The 18300-nt window shown below is 41.5% G+C and overlaps 1 protein-coding gene across 2 annotated transcripts in view; it reads left to right on the top strand.

The window, feature by feature from the left end:
- Nucleotides 1-18300, top strand: part of METTL6 (methyltransferase 6, tRNA N3-cytidine) — a 38423-nt gene that overhangs the window by 12056 nt on the left and 8067 nt on the right. The window contains exon 7 of one of the 2 annotated variants that reach the window (XR_010722605.1): nt 7163-7365. The gene's annotated coding sequence lies outside the window, so the exon portion shown is untranslated. Of the gene's footprint in view, nt 1-7162; nt 7383-18300 lie in introns of both variants that reach the window. The other variant, XR_010722604.1, reaches the window with a different exon arrangement.

Below are 18300 nucleotides of genomic sequence, written 5' to 3'. Positions count from 1 at the left end.
GCTCTAGCAAGCTACTATGCCGTGATTCTAATAAATGTCCTGGTTTTTCTTTGATGTAAGTTGTCTGCAATCAATAGAGGCTGCTGAGATGACTCAATTGTCTGTAGAAGACCTGCTTTTTTCTCTCCTTAAGATGGACTAGCTGCTCTATTTGGCAAACATAAGTATTAAGTTCCTTTATGCTAACACCCTGTTCTGAGCAATATTTAGGATAGAAGCAAATAATTGTTGAAGTAATGGGACTGAGAAAACCCATTTTTATTTTTTTTAATGATTTGGTGCCCTGTGCTTACATTCTCTGATGTTTAATAAAGTATGAACTTGGATTAAGGCTTTTCCTGAAGTTGGGGAATCCTAAATGGCCCTGTTCAGTGTGGGATTCTCTGATGTCTCGTTCTGGAACTGGACAGCATGTATTAAGGAATGATGTTAATTAGCAGTGCTTCAGTGAGGACATGGGTAAGGTCAGACTGACATCTGTTTTCATGAAATTTGCAGAAGTATGAAGTCTTTGAGTTATCTGACATTGTGTGTCCTTTCTGTCAAAAGTCGGTTGATGTTATCTGATATTCTGACAACAAGCAACAACTAGACAGAAATCCACACAGGTATTGTGTCTATACTATATGAATGGGTGAGCTTTCTTTCCTTAGAAATATGCACTACTGAGAAAAAAAGCATTTGAACTTTAAGGTGATGGTATCACAGCAGGTTTTATGTGGTTCATTTGATAGCTAAAACACTATTTCAGGTGCGTCTTTCAGGTACCTGAAAGCTCCTTGGGTTCCAAAGGCAGAATATTTAAGTAATTAATATAATACTAGAGCAATGGTTGATTGTGCATCTGTTCTATGAAGCCAAGTGCTATAAAAGTGGGACCTGAAACTCCAGCAGCTGTAAGCATCAGCAGTCAACTGTTAAATATACAGCCTTGATCTCCTAGGAGAAAACTAGTATATGGAATCAAAAAAGGTCCTTTATATGCTCATCTGTTATAATTTTTTTGCTTGATCTGTTGAACAGTTCATACATCTGAATACATTGAGAGATACAAATTACAAATTAGGAAGTGCTTTATGGAAGAGTTAGTTGAAAGATATATAGATATAGATATATATAGAGTTTGTGTTTTGTTTTGTTTTGGTTTTTTTTGGAGAGGATATCAGTGTTGAGCATCAGGGTGTGAAGGGAAAATGGTAAGATTATGATTAAGTTTCTGGGAAAAAAAAATCCCGAGTTTCACAGACCAGGGATTACATATAATTAATTAAGCTGTTCATCTAAAAAGTGAAATTTTGGAAATAAAAGCCTGCAGGTTCCAAAATTAGACTGGTGTTTCAGGGAGGCAGGAAGGTGGCATCTGATTGTGTGTGATATTAGTAATACATGCAAGACTCTCTGAGAAGCAGAATTTTATACTGGAAAGATATTGCTGAGATACAATTAGTGAAAATAGATAAGTATTTTTTTAGGAGTTTTACCTTATCATAATATAGCCGTGAATGAATTTTTCCCTGGTTATGATTGTCATTAGGAAAGATTGTGAGCCATTTCAAACATTTGGGAGCAAACATTTGCTAGTTATGCATACTGCAAAAACATCTGACCCTTGGGTGCAGTAGGCTCAGGATATGAGTATGTTTGTGCTCTGTGTTTGTAATGTGAGTTCATTTATTAGAGCAAAGGCAGATGGTGTGCCTGCACTGTGGGGAGGCACACAGAGGCATTGCTTGCAAAGATAGAAGCTATTAACCAGGTAAGATGTTCCATTAGAGAACCTTTTCCATTCCCACTTCCTCTGCTGATGTGTACCGTTCACTGTGTTGGCAGCAGGGTGCCGTGAAATCAGGGAAGACAAGGGCACAAGACTACATGATTCTTCCAAATGAACAGTGATTCTGTGTATTTCTACTTAAATGATTCTGCTTGTGACCATTTACCCTTTTTCCCAGCAAATTTTAGGTCTCATCCTTGGAAAATCTGGTTGCTTTTGAAAGTCTTTGCCAAAGACACAGGCTGAACTTGCAAGCTTGAAAAATAAATGACGTGAAATATTTAGGAAAAGCCTGTTAGAAATAAAACTCAGAAGGGAAAAGAACCCACCTCAAAGTAAACTGAAACATTCAAGCTAATACAGAGCCAGAATGTATTTTAGAAATAGTGAAAAATCTTCCTCTTACAGATTTTCCTCTATACAAAATACTAACCTGCCCTTAGGCTTAGGAGTTCCTTTCCAAGCTACGTTCCAAGTTCCAAAACCCATAAACCTTTCAGGAAAAGAAAATACCACAAACAGACCCTACAGCATTAACCACATGCATCTCCTAAAGTAGGGCAGTGGTGTTCTCAAAAGCCCACTGAAGAGGGGGTAAGCTTAGCAAATGAGAGCTTTAACCTCAATTCCATAATGCACAGTTTGTACTTCATTTTCACAGACTTCTTTATGGGAGATCTTTGTCTGATTCAATCACCAATAGTAGATCGGTGAGATAAAATGATTTTGCAGTTAAAACAGATCTTAAGATATATTAGTACTTCTGTAAGAAAAAAAAGGTTACCTGTGCATGACTGATGAAGGAGCAAGACTGTTTTGTTGATGCTAGCAGCTGCACAATTTGTTCATGTCCCAGGCCAGCCTATTCTTCACCAGGAAAGTCAGTGTCAGGTAGAATTTTGTAGTACTGTAAAAGAAAAATCCAAAAATTACTATACTTGTCTTAAAAAAAAAAAAATAATAAAAATGTATAGAGCATCTTTCAAAAATTTCCAGAGAGGAGCTTGAATTTGCCTGGCAACTAAAACTGTAGCTGCAACAGTGGCATTATTCATATTTAAACACCAAACAAAGCTGAAGATTTGCAATGCCAGACTTTGCTCCAGTAACACTCAAATGGTTTTGCAGCACAGGTAGCAGTAGTGTAACTCTCTGTTACTGTGATGATATGGTTTTTGTTTCATGTAGCCTTGTAGAGAGTTGTGAGTATGTTACTGCTGATTGTATTCATAAATATGATAAATATGAGCGAAGTATGAGGCATAAATTTAAGCAAAGTATGAGAAATTTTCTTTTGTGGCTTGATTTGACAATTCCTGGAACCTTTTAAATCAGATATCCTTACTTTAGCTAATTTTATGTTGCTGTTTATTTTATGGTGCGTGTCTTAAATATTACAGGGCGCAGAAAGAAATTGAAATTATGGGAATTGTAGATTGTACAGTAAGACAGGAGAGTCTTAGAAACCAGGGTGAATGGAGTCCAAATGCCAACTTTAACATGTGCCATCTTCCAACCAGGATTCTATTGAACAAACCCTTTACAAATGTTCACTACATACTTGTTGTGGTGATGTCTGGGAACCCTTGAATGGGACAGCATTTTTCTAGGTGCTGTGGACTCAGAGAGTAAGAGACAATCCCTGTCCTAAAAATTGTAACCATTCAGTTAGGCAAGATGGGTAAGAAGAGGAAGGAAGGACATCCCCCTTGTGGTAAGACACAGAGATTGATATTTTCCCTACTTCAAATTTAAGTTAGTTTGAAAATGGGACTGAAGAAATTATCTCCTATATCTTCATTCAGTATCCAACTAGCAAGCCATCTTGATGCAGAGCAGATCCTTTATTAATGAGAGTACTGGCTGGAAAACCTGGTTCCTGAATGACTTGTCACTGCAATTTAGATGATAAGTACCATTCCCAGCCCTGCTGTTCATTTCCTGGGTGACTTCAAGCCTTTACTCTCACTTTCTGCCTTGTAGGGAAAAGGGAAGGATCTTGGAGTGAAAAACTGAAGAATCATAACATTGTTTAGGTTGCAAAAACCTCTTAGAATCATTCATTCCAAATGTTAAGCCAGCACTGCCAAGTCCACCACTAAACCACTTCCTTAAGTGCCATATCTACATGTCTCCAAAATACTACTAGGCATGGTGAATCCACTACTTTCCTGAGGAACCTGCTCTAGTTCTTGACAACCCTTTTGGTGAAGACATTTTTTCTTCATCCTCTGGTGTAACTTGAGGCCAATTCCCCTTGTACTATCACTTTTTACTTAGGACAAGGGACTGATCCCCACCTGGCTACACCCTCCTTTCAGGCAGTGGTAGAGAGTGATAAGGTGTCCCCTGAACCTCCTTTTCTCCAGACTAAATAGCCCCAGCTCTCCCAGCTGCTCCTCATAAAACTTGTGCTCCAGACCCTTCACCAGATTTGCTGCCCCTCTTTGGACAAGCTCCAGCACTTCAGTGTCTTTCTCAGGGGCCCAAAACCAAACACAGGTTTTAAGATGTGGCCTCACCAGTGCTGAATACACAGGGGTATGATCACTTGCCTAGTCCTGCTGGCTCCACAGGTGTAGTGGGTCACTGACAATTTGCCCATGGATTATGGGATCTTCATTCTGCTCCCTGTCCCTGTCTTCCACTTCAGTGGCTACCTGGAGACCAACTTAATGTTAGTCTTAAAGACTGAAAGAAAAGAGCATTAAGTATGTCAGCCCGTTCCTTACCCTTTGTCACTATGTTTCCTCCTGCTTCCAGTAAAGAATGGAGATTCTTTTTAGCTCTCCTTTTGTTGCTAATGTATTTATAGGAACATATTGATTGTGTTTTACAGTCGTGTCTGTAATAAGTTCTACTTGGGCTTTGACCCTTCTGATTTTCTCCCTGTATAACTCAAGATATCCTTGTAGTCTGCCTGAGAGGCTTGTCCCTTCTTCCAAAGCTCATAAACACTCTTTTCTTTTCCCTCTTGAGATCCAGCCAAAGCTCTCTGTTCAGCCAGGCTTCTCTTCTTCCACTCCAGCTTTTCTTTAGGCATGTGGGGACAGCCTGCATCTGCAGGTTTATGATTTCCTTCTTGAAGCATGTCCAACCTCCCTGGGCTCCTTTGCCCTTCAGGACTGCTTCCAAAGGGACTCTATCAACAGTCTCCTAAACAGGCCAAAGTCTGCTCTCTGGAAATCCAAGTTAGTCATTCTGCTGATCCCCATCCCTCTCTGAGAATAGAAAACTCTGTCATTTTCTTTGTGATCACTGTATCTAAAATGGACTCCAACCATCATATCATTCCTCCCTCCTTCTCTGTTCACAAACAACAGGTCCAGTGCCTTCCCTAGTTGGCTCCCTCACCATCTGTGTAGGAAGTTACCTTCCACACACTCCATGAACCTCCTACACTGCTTCCTGTCTGCTGTGTTTTCTTTCCAGCAGACACCTGGTAAGTTGAAGTCCCCTGCAAGAAATGGTTCGTAAGAAACCAGGAGCTACATTTGGTGTGACTTCTAATTCTTATTTTCCTACTGCTATAAACATCAAGTCTTAAAAGTGTAGGAGATGAAGATTTAACCACAACCTTGAAAAGGAAAGGGTTGGGTAAAAGGACAAAACTGGAAGTACTTTCCCAAATTAGGAATGGGCAGAGTAAAAGGCTCCTTCTGTCAAAGTTGAGGGGAAAATTCATCTGACTTCCTTGAGAGCTGCTTCCACCTTTAGGATGGCAAAGGGGCTTGCACTTCAGGACGAGAGATCTAATGCATCCCTCTCCTTGCTGACCCTTGATGTTGGGAAAAGAGAAAACACTGATACAGACAAACCTGATCAAAAAGTCTGATTAAGTAAATACTCAAAATCCATGGGATGGAGTGGGGGTGTAGGAGAGGTGGGCAAGGAGGAGAAAAATGTATTGAAGTGCCTTAAGTAATACAAAATATTTTTAGTTTTAGTGGCACAGTTTCAGTTACAATTGCATGGTGGCAGGTGCAGACCTTGCAATAAAAATTGTTACTGTGTTATGAGAAGTGTCAGTGCTGCTCTTCGCCTGATCTCTCCTGTCTTCTGTCTGTTCCTGGTCAGAACACTGCAAATCCCACTCTTGTGGAGTCCATCAAGAAGTTGGAGGGTTAGTTATCCCCGTGTTTGTGTTGTTTGAAACGCAGTGAAAAAGGAATAGCTTCTTTTACCATCAGCCGTACTGTAAAATAATTGTCTTCTTTCTAGACTCAGTTTTGTCAAGCTCTTGTCTGGCCTGGTTTGAGGCTTAGTCTCGTGTTTTCTCCCTAAACACAGAGATCTTATCATGAAGTTACTTACTCATGCGAAAGTTGGATTTTTTTTTACTCTACTTTGCTGCATAAGTAGTTTGGTAGAAAGGGTGAAGGAAAGGGTGTTTGGGATTTTGTTCACAAGGTGGCACTAGCCACTAACCAGCGTTACCTTCCTTTTAGTCCCAGCACTGAATTGTCTAAATCTTTAACAGGGTGGTAGGAAGAACTGGTAATGATTAACTATAGACGAGACCAGAGCGTTTTCTTACATGCTGTCAAGTCCTCTTTTTGTCTACTTGAATAGCACTTGGATATCAAAGAAATAAAGAAAACTTCTTTCTTTTAAAGAAAATACAGTTGCATCTCAGAGACAGAGGGAACGTTCTTAGCACAATGTGAGGGAGAGTAAAGTGAAATACTATTACTGTTAATGGAACCTGGGATTCTAATTGTCTCTACCCATGAGGCAATAATTTGTTGCATTGACAACTTGCTGTTTGTTTCTTTTTCATTTGTGTTTGATTACGCTGATACCTTAGAAACCGCAGTGCTTTATACAAATTTCAAAATGCAGTGCCTTAATACAATATTTCTTTAATTCCACAAAAATATTAGACAAATCTCTGTGTGTATTTACTGCTCCCATTTTTTCCCCATTTCTTTTGTTTTATAGAGGAGCTGCTCTCCAGTTGAGCAGCCATTCAAGCAGAGATGCATAGGATGCACATGACCAGAGAGGCAGTATCTCTCTCCTTAATTACTGTGTGAAGTCAGCTGCAGTTTAGTTTGCCATTTTACAGTTTCTCCTACTTGAGTAATCCCCATTTTGTCTCTGGCAAGCCCTCATTTCAAGGGAAAGAGGAAGAATAGAAAAAAATTGCATTTACATATTGCTGGCTTTATATCTCACTTTAGGCATGGTGTGTGCTCAGTATAATCCATTACTGCTAATAAGCTACATGTAAAATTGCCTCAACTGCATTTTATGCAACAGTAATTCTTTTGGATATTAAATATTTGAATTAGTGTAAATGCTAATTAGCTGCCAGCGCAGAAACTGATTTGTAAAAACATAGCTCCTGTCCTTGCCTTTCTTACACCTTCCCTTTTCTTTATTTAGAGCTGGCTTCTCCTTGCCTTTTGCACAAGTGAGTGGGATCTGCCAACCCCAAAATAAGTGACTTCATGGAAAAGCTTCTATGAATGAAACCTATCACCAAGCAAAGTGCAGAGGCTGTATCCAAATGGCTCCTTCCCAGCAACTGGATGATAGGCAGAAACAGAACAGACTGAGACCTGCTTTTTCCTCTTCCCAAGACAGTGGTGAGTGACACTAGCAGGTATGTTTAGCCCCGGAGAAGTGGCACAAGGGACCTGCTTCCCACAGGCAGCCTCTTCAGGCCCAGTTCTTTCCTGGCCCCTCTCCAAGCAGTATGCCTATCTATTAATGCATCTGGTGGGCTTTCTCGCTCAGAGCCATCTTACTTGTTATCAAGGGCCTGATCTGACAAAATGCTGAGTTGTGCCATCAGTTTCTACTGACTTTCATGGAGGGGCCACATCATACCGCAGATTTAGGCCTTGAGACATTTCAAGGAAAGGTTACTTTGATTGGGAACTACAGAAAGGGTTAACAAGTGAGTATTAATACTATAGTATTGGACTCCTGGTACATTACGTTATTCTTCCTTCCTTGTCCACCAAACCTCTCCTGATTTCCATCATGCATCTGGCCAACTGCTTCCTCTCTAAATACCCAGTGATCAAAAAGAAAATGTGTCATTGTCATATCAAACGTTCATTTGTCTGTACAGGCTGAGAGAGCAGCAGGCCCACAGAGAGCAGCAGCTCAGAGTGTACTGGTGTATTTGGGCAGGACAAGAAGTCTTCCCTCCCTGGTTAACACAGGCTGATGGGGTGTCACAGCTGTGGGACTGTGAGGTTTCCCTATTTATGTCAGGATTGTGTTCAGCCTTGGCATCTTTTTCCACTAGACACTGAAACAGAGGTGGAGCAGGGGTGTTGAGGGTACCCTGTGGTGTTCCTCTTGGCAGGTTGGTCTGTGTGGATTCGAGGAGCTGTGGCCAGCTCACAGGGGAGAAGGATGAGACTGGATGTTTGCATTCTACGGTGCTGGCACCAAGGTGTTCAGAGCCAACAACTGTACAGCCTGCAAGGGAGATAATAAAACTGGCATCTGCCCTTTGTTCAACAGGTTAGATGATCCTGGCTCACATTACTGAGGCTGCATCCAATACAAAGCTAGAGACAACACTGAAACCCCAGCCTTCCTGCTCCTTGCCCCTCCAGCACTCTTTAGCAGCAGACAGGGCAGTAGAATCACTGGGACAATTTGCATCCAGGATGTGCAGTGCTTTCCTGGGCTCCCAGTCTCACAGCCTCTTCCTTTCTGCCACGTTCTCAGCGTGAAACTGGGAACAAAGGGCATCTGGAGGCCTGCAGCGTGGCCGCTCCCTCCTGTCTTCACAGCAGGTGAAGGGAAGCACGACTGCTCTGTGTCGGAACTAATCGGTGGTCACAGCTGCCTCCGAGGCTCTGCTGGATTGTTGTACCCTGGAGAAACCGTGGCACGAGCAGTTGGAATGGGATGCTGTGCTATGTGCAGGCTCATATTGTGCCAGGCTAAGCAATTAGGGCTCGTCCACTGAATAAAGCAAACTGTGACCAGGCTTCTTGGCACTGGGTGACTATTGTACGGCAGATGGTACGCGGGGTATAATGGACTAAGAAAATATTCTGAGTGGGGAAAATGTCACCGCTAAAAATGGCACCACAGCTGACGTTGCTCTGGAAAAGCAGAGGCCAACTGAAAAAGCCTTTTTTGCAGACAGTGGGTACCCACAAAAGATGAAGACAGTCATAAGACTTTTTCTTTCCTCCCATTCTGAATCAGTTGATATGTCTCAGACTTTTGAATTGTGACCAAGTAAAGATAAGAGGTGAAGAGTGCATTTTCTTGTTCTGTTTTTAATATGTGAATACAAATTGAAAATGCAAACTGAGAGACCAGCTTTTTCCATTGACGGAGTAAACATGGTCACTGATGCATTGCAATGCACTGAGTAGGGTCTGAGACAAAGCCATCAGAGAGCATTATTACTAGACAACATGAAACTGACCAGTTATATGGATCAATTACAATTTACAAGGCAGAGGGAAACCCCCAGGCTGGTTTAGGAAATTTAAGAAGGTTGAACAACTGTCCAGTACTGTGAGGTACTAGAAAATGAAATCTAAAAACTACAAGAAATGCCGAAAGGCATGCCAGAACTCAAAATGTGTTGATGTAGAGACTTTGGCAAACACTGTTAGGCAAGACAATGCAGCATTTGAAAGAAGGACATAAAAACACCCACAGGTTGTATTATTTGCTAGTGGAATGCAGAGTATTGATTGGACTGGAGGACAGTGAGCTTCAGGAAGAAAGAAAAGGTGGATACTGCTTCAGCCAAAGCAAATCCCTCCTAAACCACATAGTTGTGTTAGTAGAGAGCCAGTGAGTCACAAGCTGATACGAACCACAAAGGTTGATAGGAATATCAACATAGACACAGTGCTGATATGACTGAAGAGAAACAGATAAAGCCTAAGTGATGGGGGTAAGGGATGCAAATTGACAATCTTGGTAAGTTGTGGGTGGGCTCTGTTAGTTTGCTGGATGCAGACATGGGGAGGATATTAATTATCATGAGAATCTGGGACTTACCTACTTGCTGACCTCCTCAGGTGAATGTGCCATTAGAGAGGAAAAAAAAAAAAAAAAAAAAAAAAAGGTGTGTGTTCACAGATCAGCACTATTTGTAACAGCACCAAACAGAGACAGCCCTGCTGTCCCATACCATTAGTATAGCTCTCCTTGCCCTGAGGCAGAAGTCTGGGGAGAGACAGGCAAATTGATTACACTGTGAATCACAAAATCAATAAGGGAGCTAACAGTATAGCATTTGCTTATTGTTCTGAGAGAAGGCAGAAATCCAGGATTATCCACTTCATATATGAACTCAAAGAAATTTAATAAGCATTTAGAAGCTTTTTTCCATGACCTGGAAGAAAAATGCTTGAAGAATTCAAACTTTTTTTAAGCTTGGAGCACCGACAAAGTTCTGAAAGCCTAAAAAGAGTGCACACATGCATTTAAACCTTGTGCATTGCTGGGACACTGCTTTCTCAGATAAACTGTGGGACTTGGACCTGAAGCGTGACCCCCAAATGACTGAACGTTGGGATAGGTTTGTTTGTGCACCATTTCCCCTTCTTTCTCTTGAAATCCTTGTTTTCATTAAAAAAGAGAATATCTGTGCAGATAGGGAGAAAGCCAGAAGGGTCTCCATGGGTACTCCCTTGTATTATGGGGTATACTCATCCTGATAGCCTTAAGATGCCACTTGGGATTTCTTGGCTCCTGAGAAATTTCACTGGACAATGCAAAGAACAGTAAGGGGAGCACATGTTTCTACAGAGCAGTGCTTTGGTAGCCTGGTCACTGCCTGTATCTCCTTCTCTCAGAGACAGTGGTGAGAAAGATACTCTATTAAGTGATGCAAGCTCTGGGTGGTCAGGCCTGTGCAGAATGCAGGTGCTGAGGAGCACTGGCTGTGCATGGTTGGGAAGGGAGCGGTGCTGCAGTTTTTGGGAGGTTCCTCTGCAGAGTCCCACGTTGCACAGGGGTACATGGTTGCAGCCAGCAGACTGCACACGGCAGACCTCTGTGCCTGCTTGGCTCAGGGTGATTTCTGAACCAGAAAATCAAGCCCAACAAGTCATCTCCAATTCAGCCCTTTTCTCCTTTTTCCATAAGGTCCTTCTTTATTATTCTCCTACCCTTAAGTAAATTGACTTGCCTTGCTTTCTACCTTCAGTGATGCAAGCTACCATGTAACTAACACTTGTTATCTGTTTGAGTTAAACATTTCCTTCCTTCTCTAGCTTATTGTCTTTAGACTGTAAATATTTGAGGGCAGGTTTGATTTCCTGTATGTTTACATGGTACTTAGAATAGCAGAATCCAAATTTGGGCCAAAACTATTAGGATTTAGTCACTCTTATTTATCATTTATAAAAGATAAGTTCTACTGGTAAATGCTCTGTAAAAAGCACTTCTTCCTCCACTGGCCTTGGTTCCTGCTGTGCCTCATTTGCGTTGAGGATGTGTTGTAGGAAATTGCTCTGTACACAACATGGAGTAAATTGCACTTAATTATATCCTTATTCAACATCTCTATTTTATTTTTTTCTTTTAATTTCTCCTTTTTCTGTTAAGCCCTCACAAAAATTTAGACAATTCACATTATTTTTCTTATATGAGCAGTAAGAGCCTTCTCTGTCATGTTCTGTTGACTAGTGAGTTCAAACAGTTTCATATCACTCTTCACACACAGTTCAGCTATGTCATCCAGCCTCTTCCCTTCAGCCATTTGCTCCCATCTCAGCAAGTTCTTAGTCTAAAAAAGATCCTAAATTGCATTAATCGGTCTTAATTATAAGAGCTGACATATAATGCAGCCTGGTTTGTGAGACTGCACAGAAAGAGGGGAAGCCTCATTCACTGTAAACTAATGTTCTAATTTCTTTTAGCCAAGTGGTGCTTACAGATACTTGTGCAAAGAAAGCACCTGTGCTCTGTACATCCAGTCTCTGCTTATTTCCCAATTTTGGGTCATGCTCCCTTCAGAAAGTAGTTGTGAGAGGAAGAACAGCCCAGCTGAAGAGAAGAAGTGGGAGATTTAAGGAGAGGACAATTATATTTGAATTAGTCTATGACATGTGTAAGAAAAAACACAGAGGATGGTGGGCTTCTACTTTGGTTCCAAAAAACAAACAATGTGGAATCTTCAACCAGCAGGGAAGCACAAGTAGAGTAAATCATTGCCTAGAGGGTTGATTTGGTTGAGAATCCTTATTATGAAATGAACACAAAGGTCAATGGTGGTGCAAGACAATGTAAGTGCTCTTGCTATGTGTTCGCCAAACAGTTTGCTTTATTCCCTAGAATTACCTGGACAGTACAGGATTTTCATAAAGCTGGCTAGGAAGTGCATTTTAGTGTCTTACACACCAAAAATATGTTTGGAGAAACCTAAACTGCAGGTTGCATCCTCAGTTTCTTGAGGCAGAGGAGGATTAAGCAGTAGAGAGTGAAGGACAGGCTCACTAGTGGATTTGTATCACTGCATTTAGATACTGGGACTAGATAGGGCTAAATGGCTGGAAAGGCATAGACAAAGAAGAAAATGCTGAGTTAAGCAGCTCTGGATGTATTTTGGCCACTCTTCCAGTCTGTTTAGGATATGAAAGAGAACCAGAGGTAGGTAGGCTCTGGTTTTCCTTGAGGCTGGAGTTTCTTGGCTGTGTTTGCTTGCTTTCAGCTCTGTTCTGTGTGCTCTCAGGCAGAGGGTAGCCTGCATGTGAGACTCCGCTGAGAGCTTCAGGCAGTCAGAGGTGACTCCCTTCTTCTTGTTTTTCCAAAGCATCTCCACCTGACTCAAGGCTCTTGATATAACATACCATAGAGGAGTGTGAGGCTCAAACTCCTATTCAGCATAAATAGTAAGGATTGCTCACTTGGCAGGACTTGGCTTTAGCTCTCAAGAAAGCTTTCATTCTCTTGCCTTGAGTTCCTCAAATCCCTACAAAGTAAAGTTGCTCAGCTGGCTTTAAAGTAGGGAACACGTGCAGTAGAAGAAAGACAAAAACTCAATGTGAACACCAGTAGAAGAGAAAGTAAGCAAGGAGTGTGGAAATAAGGCTTTGTGTGCAATGTCAACTCTCTGTGCTGTCCTCCCAATATGCAGAACACTTTCATTGTTTTGTTTTTCTTCTTGGAGTCCTGGTTCAGGCTGTTGTATTACAGACTCAGTTCTCATTACCAGAAATACAACCTCAGTTCCCAATCCTCTGAGCTGCAGAGCTTGAAACAATGGCATGATAGTAAGACCCCCAAATGGAGAGTCTACTGTGAATCTATTTTAAGCCATTTTGGGAGGAGGAGGAGGGTTTGAAAGGAGGTGAATATTTGGATGCAGAAGCTGCAGAATTCTCTTCCTCCACTTACAGTTCTTGTAGATGAAGAGGTGGGAAATGTACCAGATTACCTGGAATTCATGGGGGAAACCTATCTAGGTTTAAAAACTGCTGGACTTTTGGTATTGCGACAGAAATACTTTACAAAACTCTGTTGTGTTTAATGTGCTTATAATTTTTAAATATGTCCTTGATATAATATATAGTAGATAGATAAAAAAGATATAAAATACATTTTGGATACTGCAGACAAGTATGCATGCATGTAATGACAGTTAGGATTTGCAGGATATGAATCTAAGTCAATAGGTGTGTTAGAAATAATTAGAAGAGAGGTCTGGTCATCTGAGAAACCCCACAGAACTGCAGACTCAAAAGCAAAAAAGATAAAAGCAACTGTCTTTTGAACTTCTCAATTATTTTTTTATTGCTTGTACATCTGTGTGTAAGATAGTTGTGAGACCATTTCAATGCATCTTTTGGAAGGAAGGTCAATTTTAAACCTGAGGTTTTCTTTCTTGCTTGCATTTATTTTTCCTCTTCAGGGCATACAGGTGCTCCTTTGCTATCTCTGTACCTGCTCATATTGCAATCTTCCATGACAGTGCTTGGGGCTGGGGTGGTGGCAGCAGCAGCAGCCTGGCTGTGGGTCAGGCTGTGGCAAGCCCACAAGGAGGTACCTGGCAGATACCAGGCACCATTTGTTCTCCACCTCTGCTTTGAAACAGGCAGCGGCAAGGCTCTAGCCAGCATGCCTTCAGTTGGACCATGTGGATTTGTGAAAATAGCAATTTAAAGTGCCTGGCTGAAAATGATAATTTAGTAAAGAAGTATCATGCTAATGTAAAGGATTCTGGCAGTTCTAATAATAACCTTTCTTTACATAGCTTAACAAAACCCTCTAGTCTTTCTTTTCTACTTTTTTTTTTTTTTTCCCCAGGCAGTTCCTAATTGTAAACTATGTAATGCAACTTTCAAGAGAAACTATTTCTATTTTTCTACTGACTAGAAGAATCAATGTTCTTTATTGTCAAACCAGACTCTAAATATGTAACTCCTGGAAGGTTAAAGTTTATTTCTTACATGAAAAAGTGAATTCAGATCAAGAGTCCAGATTTCAGTTTTATTTATCCTAAGTTTTAAAGACCAGGATTGTGGAGAAGTAGGAGGATATGAAGTAACAACATTTCAGAGGAGACTTTTGAACTCTGAATTTGGCATTCATTGCCACTGTCCAAACTCCTACAATTTTTCTTATTTTGAACCATTTATTTATTTATTTTGTAGTTGAATTATCATAACATTAGGAAAGACATTAGCCACACATCTGTTATCAGAGTGGTTCTATCAAAGTCTGATTAGAGTAATTTTTGAAATCAGAGCCTGCAAGTGAAGTCTGTAGTATCTGTTTTCATCTGGATAAAAAGCAGCACTCTTTTTTGAAGAGAAATTGATCTGACTGCACACTTGGATACCAATTAGGAAGAAATTCTCACTGCAAAAGCACAAGAAAGAGTGGGCGGAAGGTTGTACATCTCTTTAAAAAGAAACTGTAATGATACCCTTTTTTTACAGTCATGTTAAACTTGCCATTTGAATCAGAGAATATCTGAAGAGAGATGTCTGAACACAGGCTTTTGGGTGTGAGGAAGGTGCACCAGAAAACAAGCCATAATTGATGAAAGGGTGCTCTGCTCTGCTCTAGTTGTGAGATACTGTTAAATGTTAATGCAATGCATTTGTTACAGGTGAAGGTGTGATATGCAGAGGTTTTGTACCCATTAATGTATTTTTGGTAGAGAGCCTGTTTCCTTCTAAAACAGCTGCAGCTACTGTAGCCCTGTGTAAAAGGTATCATTAGCTTAAAAGGAACTTAGAATGATGCTGCTGCTTCCTCTATGGGTATAAAGTCAGATCCATCTTGCCCATCCTGCATGAGACTTAGGTATTTGAGCCTCAGGTGTGCTCTGCTGTGTTGCCTTCATCTCCAGCCTTGTGTGTGACTGCAGTGGAGGAGAGGTCACAGTGTTACAGTGCAGCTGTGTTAGGTTTTGGAGCCGAGGGATCTCTTGCTAGAAGGTGATTTCTCTCTCAGTAACTTCATACCATGGCCTTTCCTCCATCTTGCACTTAGGAGTCAACTTTGTGCCCTGCCATGTGATGCAGCTGGTGAAGCCCTGTGTGCTTCAGCACAGATGGGAAAGGTGCCTATGGACTCAGGCGGACCAACCTTAATGTGTGGGTGGCTTGGAAGCAGTTGTCCGTGGGCATACTCCTGTCCTTGGAGAAATACAGGGGTATTCAAGCTAACTTTATCCTTTTTCTAGGTTTTGTTGTTTTGGGTTTTTCTTTTGTCTGTACAAAGAGAGTTGTACCTCATTACATCATGATTTTTGAATGTATGCAAGTCATGACTAAACCTCTTGCTTCTGTGTCATAAAATTGCCATTTGCTGCTGACAAGGCAATGGGCAAGTCTTCTTTGCCATAAGTGACCTGAAGGAGGTTGCTCTGCACCCTCACTCTCTGGTCTCTTCCAGCCTCTGTTTCCCCAGCTCTGGCATGTTGGACTGACTTTTCAGCTAGGAAAGAGGTACAGCTCCTTTGAACTCAGGGGAGCTTTACTGACCTGTGCAAATGGCAGATATAATCCATTATTGTTAGTGTTCCCAGATGGTGAAATGCGTGCAGATGCTGTTACTGTAGGCAGGGAAGAAGAAGCCATAGTTTTGTCTTTAATCTGTATCTTTATAATGCTATGGAGGGGGGGAAAGGTGAAGAACATCTTGACTCCCCTCACTTCTGCTAGTATTTACTCATGGATGTAACAAGCTGTCATTTTCTAGTTTGTGTGAAAAGTGACACTTATTTCTCTTCCCCTCTTTGCAACCTTGCCAATGTATTTGCTGCATGCAGATATAGATTTGTGTTCATTTCCCTAGCAGATGTCACAGTGATTCAGTGCAAATCTGCTTGGGGACATGATGATAATTGAACTGTCCTCCAGGAAGGGGAGATGCATGCGTGGGTATTTTCTGCTTCTGTTACAATAGTAGAGCTTTATATTTCAGACCCTCAATTCAGAGCTTTAATTTTCCATTTTTCCCAAGCAGGCTGGGTGAGATGTACTGACATCCAAGATGAAATTTGAACTGTGCCTTACCTAAAGTGTTTAAGAACTGACTTTATATGCAATGGCATTGTGAAGTGACAGTTGTTTGATATTTAGATGAAAGAAAGCATCTATTAGTGGAATGTAAATATTACTGTTATTTAAAGTAAAGTTTAATTAAGTGCTGGCTCCTGATACTCAAAATTTACTGAGAATGCTTATCGTTTCTTTCACTTTTGCATCCGATTTACGTAAAAATAATTCACTTCCAAGGAAGTGGCTCAAGAAGGTTTGGTGTTCTTGTTATGACAACCCAGGGACACCACTTCCCTCTTCAGAGAGTACAAGTTGATTATATAGCTGCAGCAAAATAATACAGGAGTCAAATTAAAAAAGAGTAAAAATCAGTAACTACCTGCTCACATTGCTGCTGTTATGCAATTGTTTGATAGGTGTATAATTGATGTATGTGGCTGTGATATGCAATCTCTCCTGCATATTCTTCCAGGAGTTCCCAACTGCCTGCTATTTTTTCTTGTTACGAGTAGATGTTTACATGGAGTGCATCTACAGTCAGCTCTTGACCAAGCTTTCTCAGAGCTCTTGGAAATACCCCTCCTTTAATAAAGTTAATATCAGTGGAGATTGCCATCTTCAACCATTTTGATATCCTTGGCACAAAGGAAATGCTGTTTCCTCCCTCTGGAGGATTAGACAGCATTAAAGCTCCTCCATCTGTGAAGAATAACACACTGCTGGGTGGCTGTCTTTTCTCCCCTTCCCCCCCCCGAAAGAGTTACTGCTCCAAAGGGGTCCCTGCAAGAGGAGAGCTGTACTGCAGACTGCCTGACATCTGCTTTTTTCCTTTTGCTCTGTCTGCAGAATGCCTGCACCTGAAAATCAGTTTCATCTCCTGCTGTTTGGAGAGGGTGTTCCTGTGCTGGTAGCCCACTGCTCATCCCGGCACTGTGCAACGGCAGTGGCAATCATGAGACTGCCCCTGCTGTTGTACTGGGGTGCCCTCCCACTCCTGTTTGCTGGGACTGGGGAGCAGTGTGGATGCCAGACTGCATTCGAGCAGCTTTTGTCCCTTGAGCCAGCCTTTCTTTTGCATTATTGACAGGTCTCCCAAACTGCTTGGGAAATCTGACGGACGCCTTCTGGGTCAGCAGGGTGTTGAGCACACCAAACTTTCTTGTGACCAAGGAGGCAGATCCCTCTCCTTTCTGGTAGGTTGACTGGTGAGAGATTGATATGCCAAACATCTTCTCAGCTTATTTTGCAATGTGTGTATCCTTCTCCAAACAATGGCTGGATGATCCTCACACACCCGTCAAATGCAAATCCCTTCCACTGCTTTCCTCCACGTTGATTTCCTAAGTCCATTTGCTGAAATGGTCCTGACAGCTAATCACCTAGGCAGCTTTTTCTTTTCAAGACCTGAACACTTTTTTCACAAAAAGTAATGGGAAAAACTTAGAGAAATGAAGGTACCCTTTTTTTGGACATATGAAATCATATTTTGGACATATAAAAATCCCACTGTCCTACCCAGAATCTCCCCCAGGTATTCAGCATACCTACCACTTCCAAGGAATTTAGATACTTTGCATCACAGGAGATTTGTTTGTGCCTAGGTGGCTCGACCGAAGTGTGGCTGCAGGGGTGTATGTGTGGCTTCTGGTGTGAACAGCTCACTTGAAAGGAGTTACCCTGTGGGAGGGTGGGAAATAAAAGGGTGGGAGAAAATTGGAGGAAAGGCCAAGGAGCTGAAAAGGAGGCTCAGGGGTCACATTCTAGATCAGAGGAACACAGTCCCCAGTGTGGAGTGATTTGTGTTCATCTGCATCTTAATAAAGGACAATCTGTCAGGCTCAACATGATCCTATTGGGCAGGATTTTCCAAAGGGATGAAGTGTGTTCCCTTATCTTTTCCTGCTGTTGTGGAACTTGCTCCTGAGATATGTAGTGGCTGTTACATATAGGAAATATACCTGCAATTTGAGCTGGAAAAGTGCTGTTCTGATATAGTAACTGGAACAGAATAAAGAAATTGTCATCTTACCTTCTTGTGTCAACAGAACAAGGAAAACAAAAGAATGAATG

The sequence above is a fragment of the Chamaea fasciata genome, unplaced genomic scaffold (assembly GCF_029207755.1).
Source record: "Chamaea fasciata isolate MVZ Bird 193981 ecotype frontalis unplaced genomic scaffold, bChaFas1.0.hap1 SCAF_1, whole genome shotgun sequence".
Classification (NCBI taxonomy): Eukaryota; Metazoa; Chordata; class Aves; order Passeriformes; family Sylviidae; genus Chamaea; species Chamaea fasciata.
This window is presented reverse-complemented; position numbering and strand designations above follow the sequence as displayed.